This window comes from Sorex fumeus, unplaced genomic scaffold, assembly GCF_029834395.1.
Source record: "Sorex fumeus unplaced genomic scaffold, SorFum_2.1 ptg000006l, whole genome shotgun sequence".
Classification (NCBI taxonomy): domain Eukaryota; kingdom Metazoa; phylum Chordata; class Mammalia; order Eulipotyphla; family Soricidae; genus Sorex; species Sorex fumeus.
This window is the reverse complement of record NW_026606063.1, coordinates 2,664,396-2,685,949: the sequence shown is the minus strand read 5'-3', so window position 1 is coordinate 2,685,949 and position 21,554 is coordinate 2,664,396.

The window sequence follows — 21,554 nt, the reverse complement described above, 5'->3', positions numbered from 1 at the left end:
GCCTTAGGACCTCAAAGTCACCATCCAGTTTAAGGAACTTAAAATTAATCTCAGCTGTATAACCGTATTTAAAATTTTAGAATTCCTTGGAGCATGTGGCCACATTCATGGCCCCAAGACATCTCATACTCAATAACACCGATGTATCAAGGGTAGCACAACACATTTGACAGGGTATAAAGTACAGTGCAACCAATCTTGGGTAGAGAAATATATATATATGTATTTATGTGTGTGTGTATATATATATCACTATCACCCCATTGTTTATTGATTAGCTCTAGCGGGCCCAGTAACGTCTCCATTCGTCCCTGCCACATGCTAGTGTAGCCCAATGACATACTGGCAGATCCTTCAGCATCCAGGGGAATGTGGACCATTCATTGTTACTGTTTTTGACATATCGAGTACACCACAGCTGGCTTGTCAGGCTCTGCCGAGTGGGCGGGATACTCTCGGTAGCTTGCCAGGCTCTCTGAGAGGGATGGAAGCTTTTGGGGCAGCCTCTAATAATCTTTACAGGTGTTTCTAGTCAGGCATATAGGCGGGCAGGATATTCTCAGTAGCCTGCCGGGTTCTCTGAGAGTGAGAACTAGAGAATAAGAGGTGAGAGCTTGATTTTAGAGTCTCTGGATCCTGGCCGTTGATGGGGTTACACGGCAGTTAGTGGGTGTAACTGTCTAGCTATTGGAAGGTGGGGGAACTGGGTGGAGGAGGCCCAGTCCCGAACCGAACAGGCTTGGAGATCTCAGCCCCGGGTCCTGCACACCTGGATTTCTCTGCCAGTCACTCGTCCAAGCGTGTGGAGAGTGATCTCAGCATGGCTTTGGCTGGGTACCGGAGGTCTTCAGCTGTTGGGGCTCTTCTCGGTGGAGAGGGAAACTCAATCTGCCCTCCTCCAAGGGGTCCCGATGAGGACAGCCAGCCAGGCGAGGGGGGCAGGAGACACACACACACACATATAAACACACACACACACACATACACACACACACACACATATATATATATATATGTATATATATGCAGAAGGCTCAACTTTTAACATGTTAAATCTTCACACACTTTCCTCTAAAGAAAATTTTTTGGATCCTTTTAATGAATTATTCATAACAAGCAATACAAATTAAATTATTTAGGTCCTGCTTTGGGAGCAAGGTTTTGGGGGTTCAGTTGGAAACATTTGAAACATGGTGGTGGGTAGGTATAATGGCGGTGGGATTTGTGTTGGAATGTTAAATGTAATAAATTATGGTGAACCACTTTATAACAGTAAATAAAATTTTAAAAAGGCAATCACAGAGATGGCTATCAACCACATGAGAAAAAAAGAAAGAAGTTCATTATCATTTATTTTCAGAAAAATAAAAACTAAAATGGCAATGAAATACCATCTTACATATAGAAATGTGAAGGCCAAAAAATAAGTGTTTTGAGGGATGCAAAGTTAAAGTAAGCTCATTGTGTACCATTTATTCCTTCTTTCATCAAACTCCTGGCAGTCATTGAATTTTCTATTTATAATTTTCCAAATTAGAAAGGGCAAAAACAATTAAAATGAGTGTCATTTTTAGTAACAAGAAGCAGCTTAAATTACAGTAAATAACTAGCAATATCTGGAAAGGGTCTAGAACTTAGAATTCCTCTCAAGCCGGGACCCAGTCTAGATTTTCTATTTTAGCAAAGATTAGAAGGAAGAAAAGCATCATTAGCAGGTTTGAGAACATAGAATCATGACATCTCATTGTCAAGAATTTGATCTAGGATTGGAGTAGGTTCAAATATTTTCACTGAAAAGTATGTTCAAATCACTCGTCAAAGATTAAAATTACTCCAAAATATATTTCAAATAAATTTGCAATATATCACTATAAATACTAAAGCTGAAAACATAATAACTAAAACTAGAATTTACAGAGTTACAATAGCAGATTAAACCATTGAAGATAAAAGTAATAAACTGCAAAATAGGCCAAATGACATACAGAAGCAGAATGATACAAGCACACAAAATGTCATAATGGAATACTTTAAGTATCTGATCATCACACTTTAAAATGTAAGAGGAAAATAAATGTAGCTTGTAGTCATTTCATGATAGAGAAATTAATATTTAAGGATGTTATTTCTCAATAATGAGAGAGAAACTGTTCTAAGTAACCAAGATTACAACTTGTCTGGAAAGTGACTCACTAAAAAGAATTTCAATAAGACCCTTGAGGAATTTGAATCAGTAAATCATTGTGTTTTTATAGGGTCCACATTTGATAGCATCAAAACGAAAATTAAGAACTCTCATTTATATTCTCTATTGCTGAGCTACTTCCTCTACTAGGTACTATGTCATCTAGGCTATATCTCTGACCCTTGGTAAATCACAGTTTTAAAAGAAAATATGATAATGTCTGTCTGACACAAAGAGTTCTTGTGATTTTTACATAAAACAACAGCTTTGTAAACTTACCCAAAGCTATTTTATTGTGCACAGAAACCCACAAAAGTGTACATACCTATATTTGTTTTAATACATATCGACTACATTCATAAGTTTGTAAATTTAAAAGAATCACAAATTCTACTGAAACAAAAATTGAAAATGATTGAGCAAGTAAAACACAAACATTTAAATAAACCACTTTACAGTTGGGGCTGGAGCGATAGCACAGCGGTAGGGTGTTTGCCTTGCAAGTGGCCAACATGGCCGACCCGAGTTCAATTCCTCTGCCCCTCTCGGAGAGCCCGGCCAGCTACCGAGAGTATCTCGCCCGCACGGCAGAGCCTGGCAAGCTCCCCGTGACGTATTCGATATGCCAGACACAGTAACAACAAAGTCTCCGATGGAGACGTTACTGGGCCCGCTTGAGCAAATCGATGAACAACGGGAGGACTGTGACCGTGACTTTATAGTTGAAGCTTTAGAAGAAAATATTACTGCAATTTAATACATTCTTAACATAATAAAATGCCAGGAAGAATACATCAAGGTATATAATATCAATGGTTCTTTCAATTTTTTTAAGACTCTACTGATTTTTTGATTTATAGTACTGCATATATTTTAGTGGTACAATTTCATGACTTTAAAATATAAGTTATTGAAATTCATGGATCTATCCTTGGGACATCACATTTTAATAATTATATCTTTAATTGTTATATTTTATTGTAAATTAATTCAATTACTACATATAAAATACTTTGAAGAAGAAATATTTTAATGTTTATTAAAGGTAAATGTAAAGGTAAAGGCCCTCCCGTTGATCGTCGATTTGCTCGAGTGGGCCCAGTAACGTCTCCATTGGAGACTTTGTTGTTACTGTGTTTGGCATATCGAATACTCTCTTACATTTTAATGTTTATTAAGGAAATATAATTACTTGGGAAAGATATTTAACCCTCAAAAATAAAATGTCCAATGTCCAATATTTTCTACTTATTGAGACCTGAATAATTTCTTCCCGAATCAATACTGCATGATAATTTAATTGAGCATTTTTAGAATTATTTATAAATAGTAGAGACTTTTTTTTCAGGAAATACTGTTCAATCAAGCTTGTAACTCAGAAAAAAATAAAATCAAAACAGTTTATCTATACAAACAGTCTGTGATCCATGCAGCTTAAATAGTTAAGGGATATAAGATTTAAAGTGTTTCACCTGGTTCTTCTATTGGCTTTAAGATGGCTCATAAAATTATCCCTACATTTAAGCTGAAAGAAATAATGTCAAATACAAAAAAAAAACATACAGTGGTGCTGTTATGGGTATTGAGGTTAAAGAGTGAGATAATAAAATAAGGACATAAGGAAAGGGAAAAAATGGAGAGTAATAAAATTTTACAAATTATCACAAATGAATTTCTTATTGGGAGATGGATATATGTTTGCAGTTTGTAATATCACAACAAAGTCGTTCTGAAATATATAAAAAAATCAATAAATATTATTTCTGGAATCAATATTTCTGCATAGAACGAGGCTGCACATCGAATGTTTCCTCCTGATTACCATTGTAATAACTCATATCATTTTTATTCTGTTGCGTTTAGCGGAGTGATGTTCTCCATTCCATTCCAGAAATAGAAAAAAGGGAAAACAGAGCCAGTTGCTGATAAAGCGTGTAGAACCTCCTTCCTCCCACAATGAGGATCTGTCCAACGATGAAAGTACCATAACTGGCTGTCTTTATGAGAATGATATGTTGTTCATTAGTCTCCACCAGATGAGTAATATAAAACAATTTTGCTTTCTTAATCACTGATTTTATGCTCCTTACAATGAAAGCTCCGGGTCCATTTTAAATAACCTACTTATAGACTAAATGTTATAACTCCAGAATCTTCTCTACTATCTGCATGATAATTATTTTCACTTACAAGTATAGTCTAGACCATGAGAGGCACCAAGCTTGAGAAGAAATATCCGTTTTGATAAAGTCCAGAGTCTTGGAGCCCCCAGTGAGGTATGCCTTGACTTACATGCGCATCTCTGCCAGGAATTCCTTCTCGTCTTAACTGCAGAGACATCCATGTCCAAATGTAGTCAGCATTCTCCCAAGGGGCTGCTCCCCAAGCTCACCAAGATTCTCATGCAGTGTCATTGTCCCGTGTCTGAATCATTAATTGGTCTCATAAACACTTCCTCCCTTGCCTTCTGACCGTCACTCAGATACAGCAGCTGGAAACATTCCTTATAGACATCTGTGTTTGCATCATTCTTCTGCCCCAAACTCTCTCCAACGCTTCTCTCTTGACAGCATATTTTCAAAACATAGTGTGAAGATGGGAAACGACCGGATTTGCACCCTCCCATTCATCATCTTAAATCCCTCACAAACTCCATCCCAGATGCTCTGTACTCCCTGATGTTCCTGAAGCACACGGGCACACCCCTGTAGAATGTGGGTTTTTTTTTTTTGTCTTTCTATTTTTCTGACTGTCCCTCCTGTCAAATACAAAAATATTTACTTTTATCACTTAGTAGAATCTTGATTCACATGCTGTCTTCCTTGTTTACTGTCTCTTAACAATTCTCATCCCATTTCCTTCTCTAGGTCATTCTTGATTCATTGATTTTGTCACTTTAGCAGTTGTTGCTTTTAAAAGTAGTAAAAGTCATACAAGGCTGGGTCAGCAGGAAGTACAGATAACCCTATTGATTTTATTAATCCTCTTTCTTCATTGGTAGGACAGGAATTCTGTAGGAAAGATGATTTTGTTTTATTTTTCCACTCCAATTCTGAAGGTCAAAATGGCTGTTGGCATTTGGACTTGCCTAATGCTTCATGAAAGAACTTGTTCATATGACTGGAAAGCAAGTGACCGCATCCTTCCTAAGTATTTTTTTCTTCCCTGATGGAAGCACTGTACAATGACCAGTCACAATCAGTATAAACTAAATGAGTTTCTTGATGGCCAGAAAGTAAGCTTTCCTTCTCAGCCCAAATTCCATCCACAAAAAAAACGGTCACCAAGTCAGCTAAAATGAACAGCAGAGGCTCTTACTCAAGCCATTTTCACCCCATGCATGAAGAATTTTATCTCTCCTGACCCAAAGATACTATTCTGTCATCTTGTGATAGCATCTTTTCATTAAAAGTAACACACGTTTTATCCAGTTTTTCTCCATACATTCTGTGGATAAACACAGATTGTGGATAAATACATTCTGTGGATGAACACATTTACTTGATTTACATGTTTTCCCTGTTAATATTTAACCAGTCAGGGACTGAAAACCATAACCACAGCAAAAGGAGAGGTGACTGTCATCACTGCATCCTCCGTTCTACGTTCATAAATTCAAACACTCCTCTCATATTTCTGATGTTGTCAGCGATACAAACTTCAGATTACTTTTCTGATTGTTTGTTGTTGCTGTTGTTGTTCTTGTTGTTGTTTTGTTTATCGGTCACATCTATGGCTACTTAGGGTTTACTCCTGGCTCTTGGGATCACTCTTGGCGGCATTCATAAAATGAGGTGTTAGGGATAGACCAGGGTTGGTCACATGCACAGAAGAACCTTGGCCCCTATATTATCTCTTTGACCTCAAACTCTTCATTCTTTTATTTTATTATACTAGTTTCACTCAATATTATTTGCAAACCAAATTTATTGATTGCATTTGTTTTCATTAGGCCCAATATGTGGCTGACTGTCATATAATTTTTGTCCTATTCAATATTCTAAGTCCCAATTTCCTTATATGTCATATGTATATGCTTTAACCAAAATTATCTTTTGGATTCCTACAAAATGAGAATATAGGTTATTTATGAGATATAAATATCAAGGGTTAGTGGCATAACTGCTGTTACAGCACATACACTACATTTGTGAAACCAGTGTTCCATTCCTGACATCACATGACTCTCTCTTTTCCCTCTTCTATCAAGACCGTAGGGCATACCCCCCCCAATCCCCACCAAAAAAGAAAGAAAACAAAAATATAAAATAAAAACAAAAGAAACAGAGAGATAGCACAGAGGTTAAGGAGCTTGCTATGCATGAGGTCAGCCCTGATTCAGTGCCTCGGGGCACTAAACACTTCCAGAAGTGACCCCTGAAGTGAACACAGAAGTAAGAGTGGTCCCTAAGCACCCCAAGTAGACTACCCCTCAAAAATAAATAGTACAAAAGAAAAACTAACAAAAATAATACCAATAATACTGAATGCAATATTGCACGAGAACAGTTATGTATTTCATAATTATAAGAATATTCTATTTTGTTTTTTATAAATACATAAATGTGTTGTTTTTTGTTTATAAGGTATTTGAATACTCTGAATTATGCAATGTCTTGCAGCATAGGGTAAATAGTTTTTTCCAAACATATTTCATTGCCATTCTGACTATAAAAATAGAAAAAATTATTTACTACATGCAAAACACAGATTAATCACCATATGATATATTCTAATACAGAAGGCAAATAAAACTGTCAGAGTTTTCCAAATTAAAAATACTTAGTTTTTAGCTCCAGACTTGATACATTGACACACTGAGAATTCTTATTAGCTGGAATAGATGCCCATAAAGAAGAATCAGATTTTTCCAACTAATTGTTCTTCGATTGAAAGCAGTTTTGAATGTTATATTTAGAGCAAATAAACTAATGCAGTAAGAGAAAAAGTGAGATGTCAGCAATAATAGGGAATGACAGTGGTGGTGACTGATAAGGTGATGGTGGTAGTACTCTTGAGGGAGGTAGCAATAATTAAAATATACTGAGAATATATTCTGAATCAAGCATGGTAATATGAACTTTTAGAAGATGCTACTAAAGAACTAATTATAATTCATGAAGTAAGAGACATTGCATTCATTATTTTAGTAGTGGCAGGATCATACTATAATTTCTGTTTAATATTTTGTGAAATTCATAACATAAGCTCTAGATGCTTGCACAAAAATCAAGGTTTCTTTATTACATAGTAGTTAAATGATTCTCTTTAAAAGCAAACTCTATTCATTTATCATCTATATAACATGATAAATGCTCATGCTGGTCTGAGAGTATATATTCATGTGTTACATGTACTATGTGTACTATTAACACATATATTAATGGTACTATTTCTGCAACACACTTGCTACATTTATTAATGTGACACACTGAATTTTCTTTACCTGGAAAGATGCTCTTTATGTTCACATACTATTTTATACCTGCCTCTGTCATGGTTCTGAAATAAAGAAATAGATCAAAACACATGACATAATATCACTCACATTAGATTATATTTGAGGAAAGATTTTCATATACACTTAGAAAGATACAATCTACATATGTCCCTTGTAGGTATGTCATATTGAGAAAATGAAAACAACAACAAATATTTGAAAAAAGATATGTTGGATGTAATTAAAAATATACATTTACGTGTACTTATAGAGACAGATTCATTGAAATGATGAATAATTCCAGTTTAACTTTCATTTCAATAAAACTGGAATGTATAAAGTGAGTCAAGGAAATAAAGATTATGGTGCTGAGTAAACCGAAGAATATTTGCCCAATTATTTGCTCTAAATATCACAAATCACAAGTCATCCTGTTAATCGTCGATTGCCTCGAGCAGGCCCCAATAACGTCTCCTTCATCCTAGCCCTGAGATTATATTCAAGGCTCCTTAGGAGAATGAGACCCATCATTGTTACCGGTACTTGGCATATTGGCTACACCACGGGGAGTTTGCCAGACTCTGCCCTGTGGGCAGGCTACATTCGGTAGCCTGCCAGTTTGTCCAAAGTAGGAATGAGATAATAAGATGTCATAATAGGATGTCGCACGGCCGAATATGGCCGTGCGGCTCCGGGAGCTGGTTTTTATAGTCTCTGAGTCTTGGCAGTTGATGGGATTACATGGCGCCAGGGGCCAGTTGGTGGGTGTGACCCCCGCCTATTGGAATTTGGAGGATCTGGGTGGAGGATGCTTGGCCCAAATCCGAGTAGGCTTGGAGATCTTGGCCCCGGAACCCGCGTGACTTTGTCCCTCTGCCAGTACCTTCATGTGTGCGGAAGTGGTCTCCGTGCTTTAAATATAACATTCAAAATTGTCTTGAATCGAAGACAATTAGTTGGAAAATTTGATTTAAATTATTTTTTTGAGATTCTGTGTACTTTTAATTATTAGAGCTTGTAACTTATAAAGTTATTCATAGTAGTTTTAGGGATAATGTTCCAATGTTATTATCTAATACCACCACACTGGTATTAGAAAATTCCCTCCACTAATGTCCCAAAGTTTCCTTGCTCCCACTCACCTGCCTCCTTGAGAGACATATTTTCAAGTTTGGTTATTGTAATTTGATTCTCATGTTTACAGTGATGTTGAGATATATACTTATACAACCTCTACCCACCCACGTACATGATGCCTTGGCCCCAGCCACTGTTACCTCCCATTCTTATCTACCTTAGAAATCGGCCCCTTCTTACTCACCTCCCCATTTTAATTTCTTTCATTCCCTGTCGGTTTCATTTCTATAATTTATGATCAAGGGTGCTCCTTATATGCAAATCAATTAACATTGGGAATATACTAATTAACTTGTAATACTCTTCACTTAACACAAACCATCATTCATAAGCACATACCATTTTCTATACCCTCTCTCTGTATGGGAATTAATAATAGATATGAGGTAAAATTTTGTTTCATGAAGTCTAGGTATTATAGAACAAGTCTAATTGTAATAGAACTTAGATTTTCAGAAAAGACATACCAATTTTTAAGCCATTGTGAAGTTGTAGTGTGTGTGCATTGTGTGTGTGTTTCTACCGATTCTAAAATAAAATTTGTATAGCTAATTCGTGCAATTCATTAAACAGACATACTATTTGGGAAGCCATTTACACAGCAGAATAGTATGTTGAAGGTGAAAAAAGATCCTTCTAGTTAATCATATTGTTCAAAATTATTTATTAAGTGTTCCAGGTTAAACAAAATAGACATATTCTGTCTACATAGAAGAGACTACACAAAATAAGCATTTACCAGTTTCTTATCAACATTACTAATGAAGCCACAAGTGGCAATGGCTTAGTTTTCTAATAATAAAACACTGTACAATTTTTAAATGAATGGTATATGTAAAAAACTGCTGTCACTGTCACTCCCGTTGTTCATCAATTCGCTCGAAAGGGACCAGTAACATCTCCATAGTGACACCTGTTACTGTGTTTGGTATATCGAATACGTCACGGGGAGCTTGCCAGGATTTGCCATACGGGCAAGATACTCTCGGTAGTTCGCCAAGCTCTCCGAGAGGGGCAGAGGAATCGAACCTGGGTCGACCAGGTCGGCCGCATGCAAGGCAAATACCCTACCCGCTGTGCTATCGTGCCAAGGAATGAAAATATATAGTAAGAAATATCTGTAAGTTTCTAAAAACAGAATTATATATAGGCTCTCAGTTTTTCAAGTATTATGCTAGAAATATATATAAACATATGTTTGAATTTTCATTATTCTGGGAATTTCTTTAATTTTATATAGGCTTTGAAACTATGACTGAAAATACCTTACATTATGAAGTTATGTTACTTTGTGCTAAATTTTTTAGTTATTTCTGTGGATATTTTGGATGTTTGTAAGTTTTAGTTCTATATAGAAAAATCAAAACATATAAAGAAATAATAAAATTAAGATAATAGGTTTGTAATTTCCAACCATTACTAAAATTTTCTAACATATAAAGTTACATATATGTATATGTAATTCTCCTCCCTCATGTTATTAATGTTACTAATGTTACTATAGATTTGATTACTTAGAATATAGAATTGTGGAGGATTATATTCATAATATACTCATGCAGTGGAATTTTAAAATTATTTTCTTAAAAGGTCATTAAAATCCAGATAAGGTAATAATCATAAAATCAATTACAAAAGTTAAAGAAATGTATTTAAAATTAGGCTCATATGTACTGGATGAATCGAACAAAAATTTTAAAAATTAAGCCATTTGAAAATTAATATAAAACTTCTACTATTTATAAGTATGGTTACCGGGAGTGATAGTACAGTGGCTAGGGCACTTTTCTTGCACTTGGCTAATCCAGATTTGATCCTCAGCCCCTCATACGGTCTCTCAGCCCTTCCAGGACTGATCCTTGAGTGCAAAGCCAGAAGTAAGTCCCAAATACAACTCGGTGTGGCCCAAATTAGCATTTAAAAAATACTTTATGTTCTCAATCCTCTTAAATCAAATAAAATATAGTTATGAATTATGATACATAGTTCTGAGCTACTAACCATTGATTTAACAGATGGTGGGTTGGTTGTGTAGGTAAAATATACCATAACTAAGTGTTCCCTTCCTCAATTTCAAAGCCTTCTCATCACATCTTTTCATTTTTAATCCAGTTCGCCCATGGTATCACCATCCAAAATCCAAATCCTGTAGTTAGTTGAAAGTACTAGAAGCCACATTAAGTTAGAATGGGATTCATTAACATGTATTAATGTTTAACTGACTCTCAGGGTAGTTAATTGATAGTTGACTTTGACAAATAGGATTACACTTCCTAAGGGCCCTAATACGATAAAAGTTTCCACTCCACAGTTCCATTTCTGGGTGAGACCACTGACTGAGAACTCTGGCTCCTCCTCACAGATGAATGAACGTCCACTCTCCCCAAATGCCCAAGAGGGAAAGCTGTGTACATTCTCCTCCCTCATGAGTCTCACTTCAAAGAATAGCCATTAATTGCAGTTTTATGACGGGATTAGTTTGGCAACCGGGGAACCCAGCAACTTGAACTCCAATGTATGTCAAGAAGATTAAACAAGAATAATGTAAATTTCCCTAAACATTGTAGTCCTGTTGAAATAAAAGATGAATATTCATAAAAAAGAACAATATTCATGAAAAAGAAGTAGTTTATAATCTGAAAAATAAAGGCAGCAGTATGTAAATTACCTGAAAAAGTTGTTTAAAATGTCAGATTAAATCATTGTTGCAAAATTAATTTAATATAATTGATACTATAGAAAGCTGAAATGTAGGGTTCTCTGTCAAAGTATTTTTATAATGAATAAGAGATAAGGGATAAATGAATGATAGTGGTTTTTGGTCTTGTAAAACCTTTTTGGTGATGGTATTTGTGAAGTTTGTTTAAAAGAATAATTTCCAAAAACACAGAGCCTTACTTATATACAAGTTTAATTACTTACTAGCACAATGACTTAAACCATGCAGTTATTCTCTCTTCTTTAACATTTTTTTGAATTAAATGAAAGTGTGCCATTATTTATAGTTAAGATGACTTAGCTCTTATAAAAGATCACAGTATGCTGTCAAACACTGCCTTATTCTTTATTTTTATTAATGGACTCATAAGTCTACTACTCTAGATTATTGGGTGACCCATAATACTCTTCTATATGGAAGAGTCCAAGAGCTACCTAGTAATAATATTTTTGAAGCTTAGTTGAAATGCAGACCATATCACATCCCTTTTCTTATTGTTAATTGCCAGTTAACTATCCTGAAAAAAAATCCTGCCACCAACTTTATAGGATTTTTCTAGAATCATATTAACTTGTGCATAGAAAAAAATCTTTTCTTTTCTCTCTTTAAAAAGGAATTTCTCAAAAAAAATCTATGTTAAATTTAAAAAATATAATTTTGGTAGTATTATCTTACTAAAGCATAGCCAAAATTCTTTTGAGGTTGAAGTTTTTGCTAGTACTGAGACTAAAATAAAAAAGAAAAAATGACTATGTTTATATATATGTTATAATTTAATTAAAATAAAATAAATTTAATAACCTATTTGCACTGTTACTATTTTTCTTCCTTTACTTTTTTTTTTGCTTTTCAATATTCATGCTCATGGTTAGAGGGATAGTATAGCAAGTACCCTCACCTTGCACAGTGCTAAACTTGGTTGGATCCCTAATAATTCATAGAGTCCTCCAAGCTCTTCCAGAAGTGATCCCTGAGCACAGAACCAAGAGCATTCTTTGAACATATCTGTGTGTCCTCCTCCTCCTCCAAAAAAAATACACATTTTGAGGGGCCCAAATATTTTCTACTACAGGGCAAAAGGTCCTTGTCTTGCACTTTGCCAACTCTAGCTCAATTCTGAAAACTGTCAGGAGTAATGCCTAAACACAGCATGGTGCTGTCCCCACTGAAAACAAAGGACGTTTTTATAAATAATTATAGGACTGCTAATTAATTATGGGACTGCTAAGTCATTCTGGTTATGATTCCAGCACTATCTTCATACTATCTGTTTGTTGGTTTTACTCCGTTACTTGACAGTGGAAACTGCTCTAAGCTTCCATTGCATGGGACTTTTTGTTTTGATTTTATAGGCAACAGTACTTGCTGACTATTCCGTATTCAATACTGGAGAGTCATTTCTGGCAGTGCTTAGGAGACCAAGCAGAACTGGGATGAGAGTCTGACCTCCCGTGGGCAAAGCAAAGGAAGCAAGACAAATTGTTGCAGCCAACTCTTCAGTCTTACTTAGAAATTGTATGTAAATACCAAACCACGGGCTTTTAAAATTGACAAATTTAATTTGGAACTTTCAAGCATTATCATCGAATTGTGAACCCAAGATAAAGACATATTTTTACATGATTATCTAAAATACATATGCAAACATATACTGTGTCACCGCAAATTTTCCATTCCTTTCATACAACTGGGTAAATTCTAATTACACATTTCAGTGGGTCATTCGACTTACTTGTTCAGCATTAATACTTTTCAAAGGTCATTAACTATAGCATTATACCTGACAAATTAATTAGACACAAATATGTGAAAAAAGTATACTTGTAAGAACATTAATTTTAAACTTTCATGAAGGAAAATTACATGTTGAAATTCATTAAAAATCACACCGCATTCTCTCTAGTCCTTCTTATAAATTCAGCAAAAATAAATTTAATGTTTCTGAGAGACCCACCAGTAATGATCTTCCTCTTCTATGCATTTCTGCAAAATTATGGATCACAAAACATATGCTTTATAATCCCCTATTAAGATTGGTTGTTTTCAATAAAATATAACTTTTTATATAAATAGTGTTCTATAGAAGACGGTTGATCTGAACATTTCAGACTTTTAGGGAAAATGTAACACTAAAAATATTTCAAATTATGAAATATCTAGAGATTGTCCCATCTGTCAAAGTCACATTAGTAATTCAATTCTCTCTGCAATGCTTTTAGAATGCATTCTGGAGACCACCTTCAATATCACGGTGAGTCTTGTTCATAGTAAGCAGGAAATGAACTCATATCCACCCATGCACCTGACAAACACACTTTTGGAAAATTTTTGCCTCTACTATGCTCAACTGATATCACTGTATCACTGTCATCCTGTTGTTCATCGATTTTCCTCCAGCAGGCACCAGTAACGTCTCCAATTCGTCCTAGCCCTAAGATTTTAGCAGGTTACACATTGGAGGCTTTTTCAGAGTCAGGGGAATAAAACTCATCATTGTTACTGGGTTTTGGCATGTTGAATATGCCACGGGGAGCTTGCCAGACTCTGCCATGTAGGCAGGATACTCTTGGTAGCCTGCCGGGTTCTCCGAGAGCAAGAGCTCGACAGTAAGAGCCTCACCTGATATATTCACACTAATTACAATATTTAAATCACTATCATTTCTATTCTACTGCACTATAATCTCAATAGTTTGCTGCAGGTTGACTTTAGGTTGACCTTGCGACCACTCACTACTTTCGGACTAGCTATTCTATTCTCAATAAGACCATCAGTCATTTCTCTGCCTAACCCTCAGCTAGTTTTACTGTTTTTATTGTCCTTAGATAAAGCAGCACTGTCCTGTAGCACTGTGCTCCCATTGTTCATCGATTTGCTCAAGTAACGTCTCCATTGTGAGACTTGTTACTGGGTTTGGCATATTGAATATGTCACGGGGAGCTTCAGGCTTTGCTGTGCGGGCGAGATACTCTTGGTAGCTTGCCAGGCTCTCCCAGAGGACAGAGGAATCAAACCCGCCTCAGCCGGGCCAGCCGCGTGCAAGGCAAACGCCCTACTGCTGTGCTAATTTTAAAATGGAAATTGCAGTAAAAGGTAATCATGAACAAAATTGTTAGACTTCGATTTTAGTTTCTATCAACTATATCAGCAAACTCACTAAAGTGTGTTCCAGTCCCCTTTTTCTCTCTCGCATCTCTGTCATGCTGAAATATATTCAACCCTATTTCTTTACCTTTAACCTTTGTTCCATCCAATTTTCTATTCCTTTTACTTTTAGCATGCTTTAGTCATTTTTAGTTATTAGTTCTGAACTATGTACTTATGTTGGTAAGTTTCGTTTGAGATATTAATATTTTTTATTCTCAAGTCAAAAAGCATTAGATATTTGGGGCTGGAGCAATCTACTAGTGGGTACAGTGCTTGCCTGCCTTGCACATAGACAACCTGGGTTCACTTCCTGGCACCCCATTTGGTCCCCAATCCTGGCCAAGGAATAATCCCAGAGAACAGATCTAGAAGTAAGCCCAGAGGGCCGCCATATGTGGCCCAAAATTTTAAAAAGTAAGTATTAATATTAAACACAAAGTTTTAATAATATAACAACAAGTCATAATACTAAGAATTACATATAGTATGATTCAACTGCTAGGTGTAAAAATTGCATGTAAACTATTTCCTAGAATTCTATTATCTATTCTGGAGTAAACATCCTCCCTGCTTTTAATAACTGTAATATATGTTCAGGTTAATCTTCAGGCTATTTCTAGTGGTTATATATACGATAGTCAGCAAGTCATGGAGACATATGTAAGCGAAGTTCCTCATAATCAGTCAGTAAAGGAAGTCACAGCATCGAAATAGATAGTGTCCTTCCCCCCATACTATGATGCCAGACAGCACATGCAACTTCACAGCTCTTAGACATGCTATTTCTAATAGTATCTGGAGTGTATTAGAGCCATTGCTATATTTACGGCAGTATAGAGTTAGACAGGAGATGCATAATTATAATTCTAACTTCAAAAAAAAATTGTCCTGTATTGCCAGTGTTTATACAAACCATCAAAATACTATTTTAGTTTACAATGTACTGTCTCTATCCAAACTAAGATTTTAAACTATTACAATTTCTAAAGTTTATACTATATTTCAGCCTTTTTTTAACATTATTTACACATTTACCTCAGGAAAAAAAGACGTTGCTTTTAGGTTACTGACTGTATTTTTGATGACATGATGCCTTGCAATGAAAAGTTAATTGTCTTTGCTTTCAACAGCATGAGTTTTTAACTATAAATGTTTGGGGAAGTACTATGTTATTATTCTTCATATGTTTGAGATATTATAAAGGTAAAGGTAAAGGCCCTCCCGTTGATTGTCGATTTGCTCGAGTGGGCCCAGTAACGTCTCCATTGGAGACTTTGTTGTTACTGTGTCTGGCATATCGAATACTCTCGGTAGCTTGCCGGGCTCTCCGAGAGGGGCGGAGGAATCGAACTCGGGTCGACCACGTTGGCTGCGTGCAAGGCAAACGCCCTACCCGCTGGTGAACCGGCCCAGGTCGGAAACGGAGCAGGTCAAAACTCCCGTGCTGAGATATTATAATAAAGAAAAAAAATATCTAATCCTATGGTAAAACTAAAGTATTAGAAATAATAGTATCTGCTTAATTTGAATTTGTTGAGCACATTTTAGTCCATGTTTTACAATTCCTTAATTTTTCTATTATAGTGATTTTAATGATCTAAATTACTTTAGTGTTATTATCATATGTTATTTTTGAAGATAACACTATTCTTTAGATTAGTATCCCCAACATGTTGAGGAAGTAAGAATGATTAGATATATTAACTACCAGTAGATACACTCTCCAAGTTATTTTATCATCTTAAAAGTCAAGTTGATTTAGGATGAGGATGATTGGATCGAGTATTACAGGACTTGCCTTGCATGTATGTGACCCTGAGAGCAATTGTTGGCATTACAAACACATACATATAAGCTCATGTACGCATTTGTAATGCATTGAACTTCTCCCACATGGAGTAGGGATTTATTAGATGACCACTTTTTCCATCTAATTTCCACCTGTGTCAGTGTTCTTCTCGGTAAAGTGTATCCATTTGTGTTTCTTTCAAGTAAACATTGCTCTCTCTCCTCAGTGATAACTTAGAGTCTGAAGAATTTTGGATGGAGCTATTTTCTTTTGATACTTTGAATGCTTTCTGGTAGTACTTTATGGACATCAGGGCACTGTGAATTTAGTTACTGCTGTGATCATTTTCCCCTGATGACTGTCAAGATCTATCATTCTTTGACTTTGGTGTTCTGGATTTGAATGAATGATGTGTAATTTACCAGTTACATAATTTTTTTAATGATCCGAATTCACCTGGCAGTATATATTTGAATTCTTCTTCCCGAGGTATTTTTAAGACATTCTGTGATTCCTATGGACTATGTCATGGACCAGCTAATTCTACTCTGTCTTTGCGATATGCCAGTGATCGCCCTGCGGCATTCTGGGGAAACTCTTCAGTTCCATTTTCAGCATCTACCACGATCTCGTCAGCAAAATTTTTTATTTCTAGAGCTTATTTTTATTTATCTTTCATTTTTATTCCTCTTGTTGATTACACATTTATGTAAATTTTCTGTCAAGTTCTGTGTGATTGGACTTGTACTGCTTTTCAAAGACAGTAACTTGACATTGGGATAATGATTCCCTAAGTGCTTTCATTGGTATATCTGAGTGTCCGTTCCCAGCTGGGGAATATTCCATCCCAGAACAGAGGAAATGTGAATGCCCCAGGCATGAAGACACCCACTCAGACTTTCATTCTCTCAGGCATCACTTCCCATTAGTTTGAGAAGCTTGCAAAGATTCCTGTATCTTTCTTGTGTTCCCTAAAATGGAATCCATCTTTCTCCACTATTTCCATGACAAGGGCAACATTGTAAGAGCCCTTTAATGAAGAGTTTTCATTTCAATTCTTTGAGTAGATTGTTTAATATACCTTATATTATTCAACTAAGAATAGGAGATAATAATAATAATAATAATGCTTATTGTAATTTATTTTATGGAGTTAATTGACCAATATCACATTAGTTTAATTTCTTGTAATATAAAAAGTACTTTGCAAACTATAGAGCACTATATTTATATTAGTTATTTTGTTAAGCCTCATAAAATAAGATATTAGGAAAACCGTAATATCCTTTCTGCACCATTAAAATACTTAGATGTTCACATCTTATTGCATTATTGGTATTCCACTATTAATGTTTATTATACTGCATGTAGAAGGGATATTATAAAAAATTAAAGAAAGAATCTGTTCATTTTACAAAGAGAACTCTACAAAAAACTCAGCAGGTTGTTGTTGCCATCATGCATGCGGAGAAATATACCTTTTATTTCGATAGTTATGTAAATATTCTTAATTGCAATGTGTCTTTGTTTATATAAAGTAATGGTTTTTTCAACAAGTTATGAGGAATTGCCTAATAATAAAGAATTAGAGGTTGTACCGGTCCAGAAGCTGTTCAGATTCATGGTCTGTGACCACAGACTACACGGTTCCGGCACCCAATTCTGCCTTGGATGAGGATCAGATCATGACTGTCCACCTGAGAAGCGTTGGTATGGTAGCAAGCAGTTTTTGATACTGGGAAATAATTGTCTCAAATTCTCTAACTTTTACTCATTGGTACAGAGCTGAGATGAGAAACTCAGTGGCTTTTCTGCCAATCCATATATTCACTCTCCAGTAATAGTCTGAGTATAAAAATTATTTTAAAAATTTGAATAGCTCAATAGCTTAGAGAATAGGATCACTGTAATTTTTACTTCAAACCTATGTTGTATGTACAGGTATACTTTGGTTAAGAAAAACACAGTGTAGAGATAACAAACAGTCAAGGGCATCAGAACCTGTGAGTGGGTCTAGAGAAGTGAGTGACAAAGCGTGGGATGATGGATTTTGGAGAGCAGGGTGGCAATGGTGGAGAGAAAGGGACATTCTAGTAGAGGGTATGCGTGAGAATACTTTATGCATGAAATCCTATCATTAACAGTATTTTAAATACCAATGCTTAAAATAAAAATACATCTAAAAATAATAAAAATACATCTAAAATAAAATAAATGCAGTTTTCTATTTAAAAAAATCACTGAGTAATTGATGCTTCTGAAAAAATCATAATTTCATCATGTGTTTTCATGCTACTATTCTAGCTTATTTATAGTAGGTTGGAACTTAGGGACAACATATGGTTTCCTGAGCACCACTAGGAGTGATCCTGAGTACAGAAATAGGAGTAAGCCTTGAACACAGGTGGATGTGATCCAACCCTTCTACACCTCCTCAAATAAACGTGCTTATAGCTGAGAGAGAAACTGAAAAGCATACATAACTACTTAAGAACATAGCAAAATATCTTCAAAGTTTTCACATAAAGCCAAAGAGATGTAAAATATATTGGGCTGTAATGGCAGTAACATCATGTAGTATTTGAAACTAGGTATATGTTTGCTAGTGTAAATCTTTACAATCTTAAAGTTTCCTGATGTCAGATGAAAAATTAAAGCATAATGGAGAGTGTCAAGAAAATAAAATTTCTAAAATAACAATATAATAGCATGGTTAGTTTTAACCATGTTCAATACTTGCATTTATAGTAGAAAACATATATATTAAGAAGCACTGTAGCACTGTCCTCCCATTGTTCATCAATTTACTTGAGTGGGCACCAGTAACATCTCACAACAAATTGTAAGACTTGCTGTCACTATTTTTGTAAGTAAGTAAGTAAGTAATATTTTAAGTAAGAAACATTTATAATTTGAAGATTTATCAAAGATCTTCTTAAATGTGAGATTAAAATATTGGATACCTACAGTGAATTTTTTTGAAGATGGTATTTCCATTTAACTGAACGAAAGACATTTAACCTGTCTTCCTCACATCTAGATTTGCAATGTCTATTCTAATCAAAAACTAAATGAGTATAAAATCTTCTCATGAATTCAATTTTCACAAAGTTCAGTGATAACTTTAAAAAGCTGAAATAATTAAGGGACTGAAAGATGTTGGAAACAGTTTCACTGGCTGGGATTACAGAACTGTAGTTTGAATCTCAGTTTGTTCAATCTCTATATTTTTCCTAAACTACTGCTAATATGTACCAATTCACTGTAGTCTATAAGAAAATAATAAGAAAATAATATTTTATTTTTAAAAAGAAGTAGTTTAAGGGCAGCTATGTTTCACAGGTGAGGAACCCAGGCCTGACATTTTTTAACTTACTCATCAGAAATATATTCATTATATAACTGCTATCATTATAAATTCAAAGGCAGTGCTAGAGCCATAGTACAGTGGGTAGGGCATTTGCCTTGCCTGAGACCGACCTGGGTTCAATACACAGCATTTTATATGGATCCCCGAGCACTGCCAGGAGTAAGTCCTGAATGCGAAGCCAGGAGTAACCCCTGTGCACCCCCGGGTGTGACCCAAAATAACAAACAAACTTCAAAAACAGAGGTGGAAATCTAGTCATGGGAAAGGCACTTGATGCATGTAGCTGACCCTGCCAACCCCTGTTCAATCTGACCTTGTTGCATTTAAATGCAAGTACTATCAGCAAGGAACCCATGCACTGTGTCAGGAGTAAATCCTGAGTGGTGCTGGGTGGGGCAAAAAAAACAAAAAACAAATCACAAACTTTCATGTACTATCATAATAGTAGCTATAGGAAAAGGTAAAGATGCCAACCTTGCTTTAATGTCAAAGACACTAATTATGTTATCCAAAGTCACAGTAGAAAAATGAATGGCAGAATAGAAACTATTCCATATAAATTTCCATTCCCTTTGTCTCTATCTAATAGACAGAGGGATTATATTATGCCTCACCTGGAATCATAAGAATAAATAATTTCATTTTTATTTCCAGTTCAGACGTGAAATAAAATTTATCCTAACACCAAAGAAAAAAATCAGTTATCTGGACAAAAGCTCTTTTGTCAGATTGTAATAATATGCTTTGTACGTATATATGTAGTAGCTTCTAATTTTAATTTTTTAATTATTTATTTATTTATTTTTGGTAAATATTTTAATTAAATGTGAAGGTACAATGAATTGCATATTCATAGTTAAGTTTTGGGGCTGGAGTGATAGTACAGCAGCAGGGCATTTGCCTTGCACGCGGCCAACATGACCGACCCGAGTTCGATTCCTCCGCCCCTCTCGGAGAGCCCGGCAAGCTACCGAGAGTATCTCGCCCGCACGGCAGAGCCTGGCAAGCTACCCGTGACATATTCGATATGCCAGACACAGTAACAACAAAGTCTCCAATGGAGACGTTACTGGGCCCGCTCGAGCAAATCGATGAACAATGGGAGGGCCTTTACATTTACCTTACCTAGTTAAGTTTCAGGTACACAATATTTAATACAATAACACCACCAATGTCAATTTCCCTCCAGAAATCTCTAGAGATTTGTTCCTTCCTATCCTTATATGTTCTCCTCCTTATAAGTCCACCTTCTTTAGGTTATCTGGGAAATCCAAATGAAGATGACAGTGAGATAAGATCTTCTAATTTTAAAATTGTGTAGTTTCATTTCATTTCATTTCATCATCCTGTTATTCGTCGATTGCCTCGAGCAGGCCCCAGTAACGTCTCTTTCATCCTAGCCCTGAGATTATATTCAAGGCTATTTAGGAGAATGAGACCCATCATTGTTACTGGTATTTGGCATATTTGGTACGCCATGGGGAGTTTGCCAGACTCTGCCCTGTGGGCAGGCTACATTCGATAGCCTGCAAGTTTGTCCAAAGTAGGAATAAGACAATAAGATGTCATAAAAAAAAGTTCTGTTAAGCTGTCGCGCGGCCGCAAATGCGGCTGCGCAGTTCCGGGATCTGGAGGATTTGGAGGATCTGGGTGGAAGATGCTCGACTCCAATTCTAGTAGGCTTGGAGGTCTCGGCCCCGGAACCCGCGTGGCTTTGTCCCTCTGCCAGTACCTTCATGTGTGCGGAGAGTGGTCTCAGCATGGTGG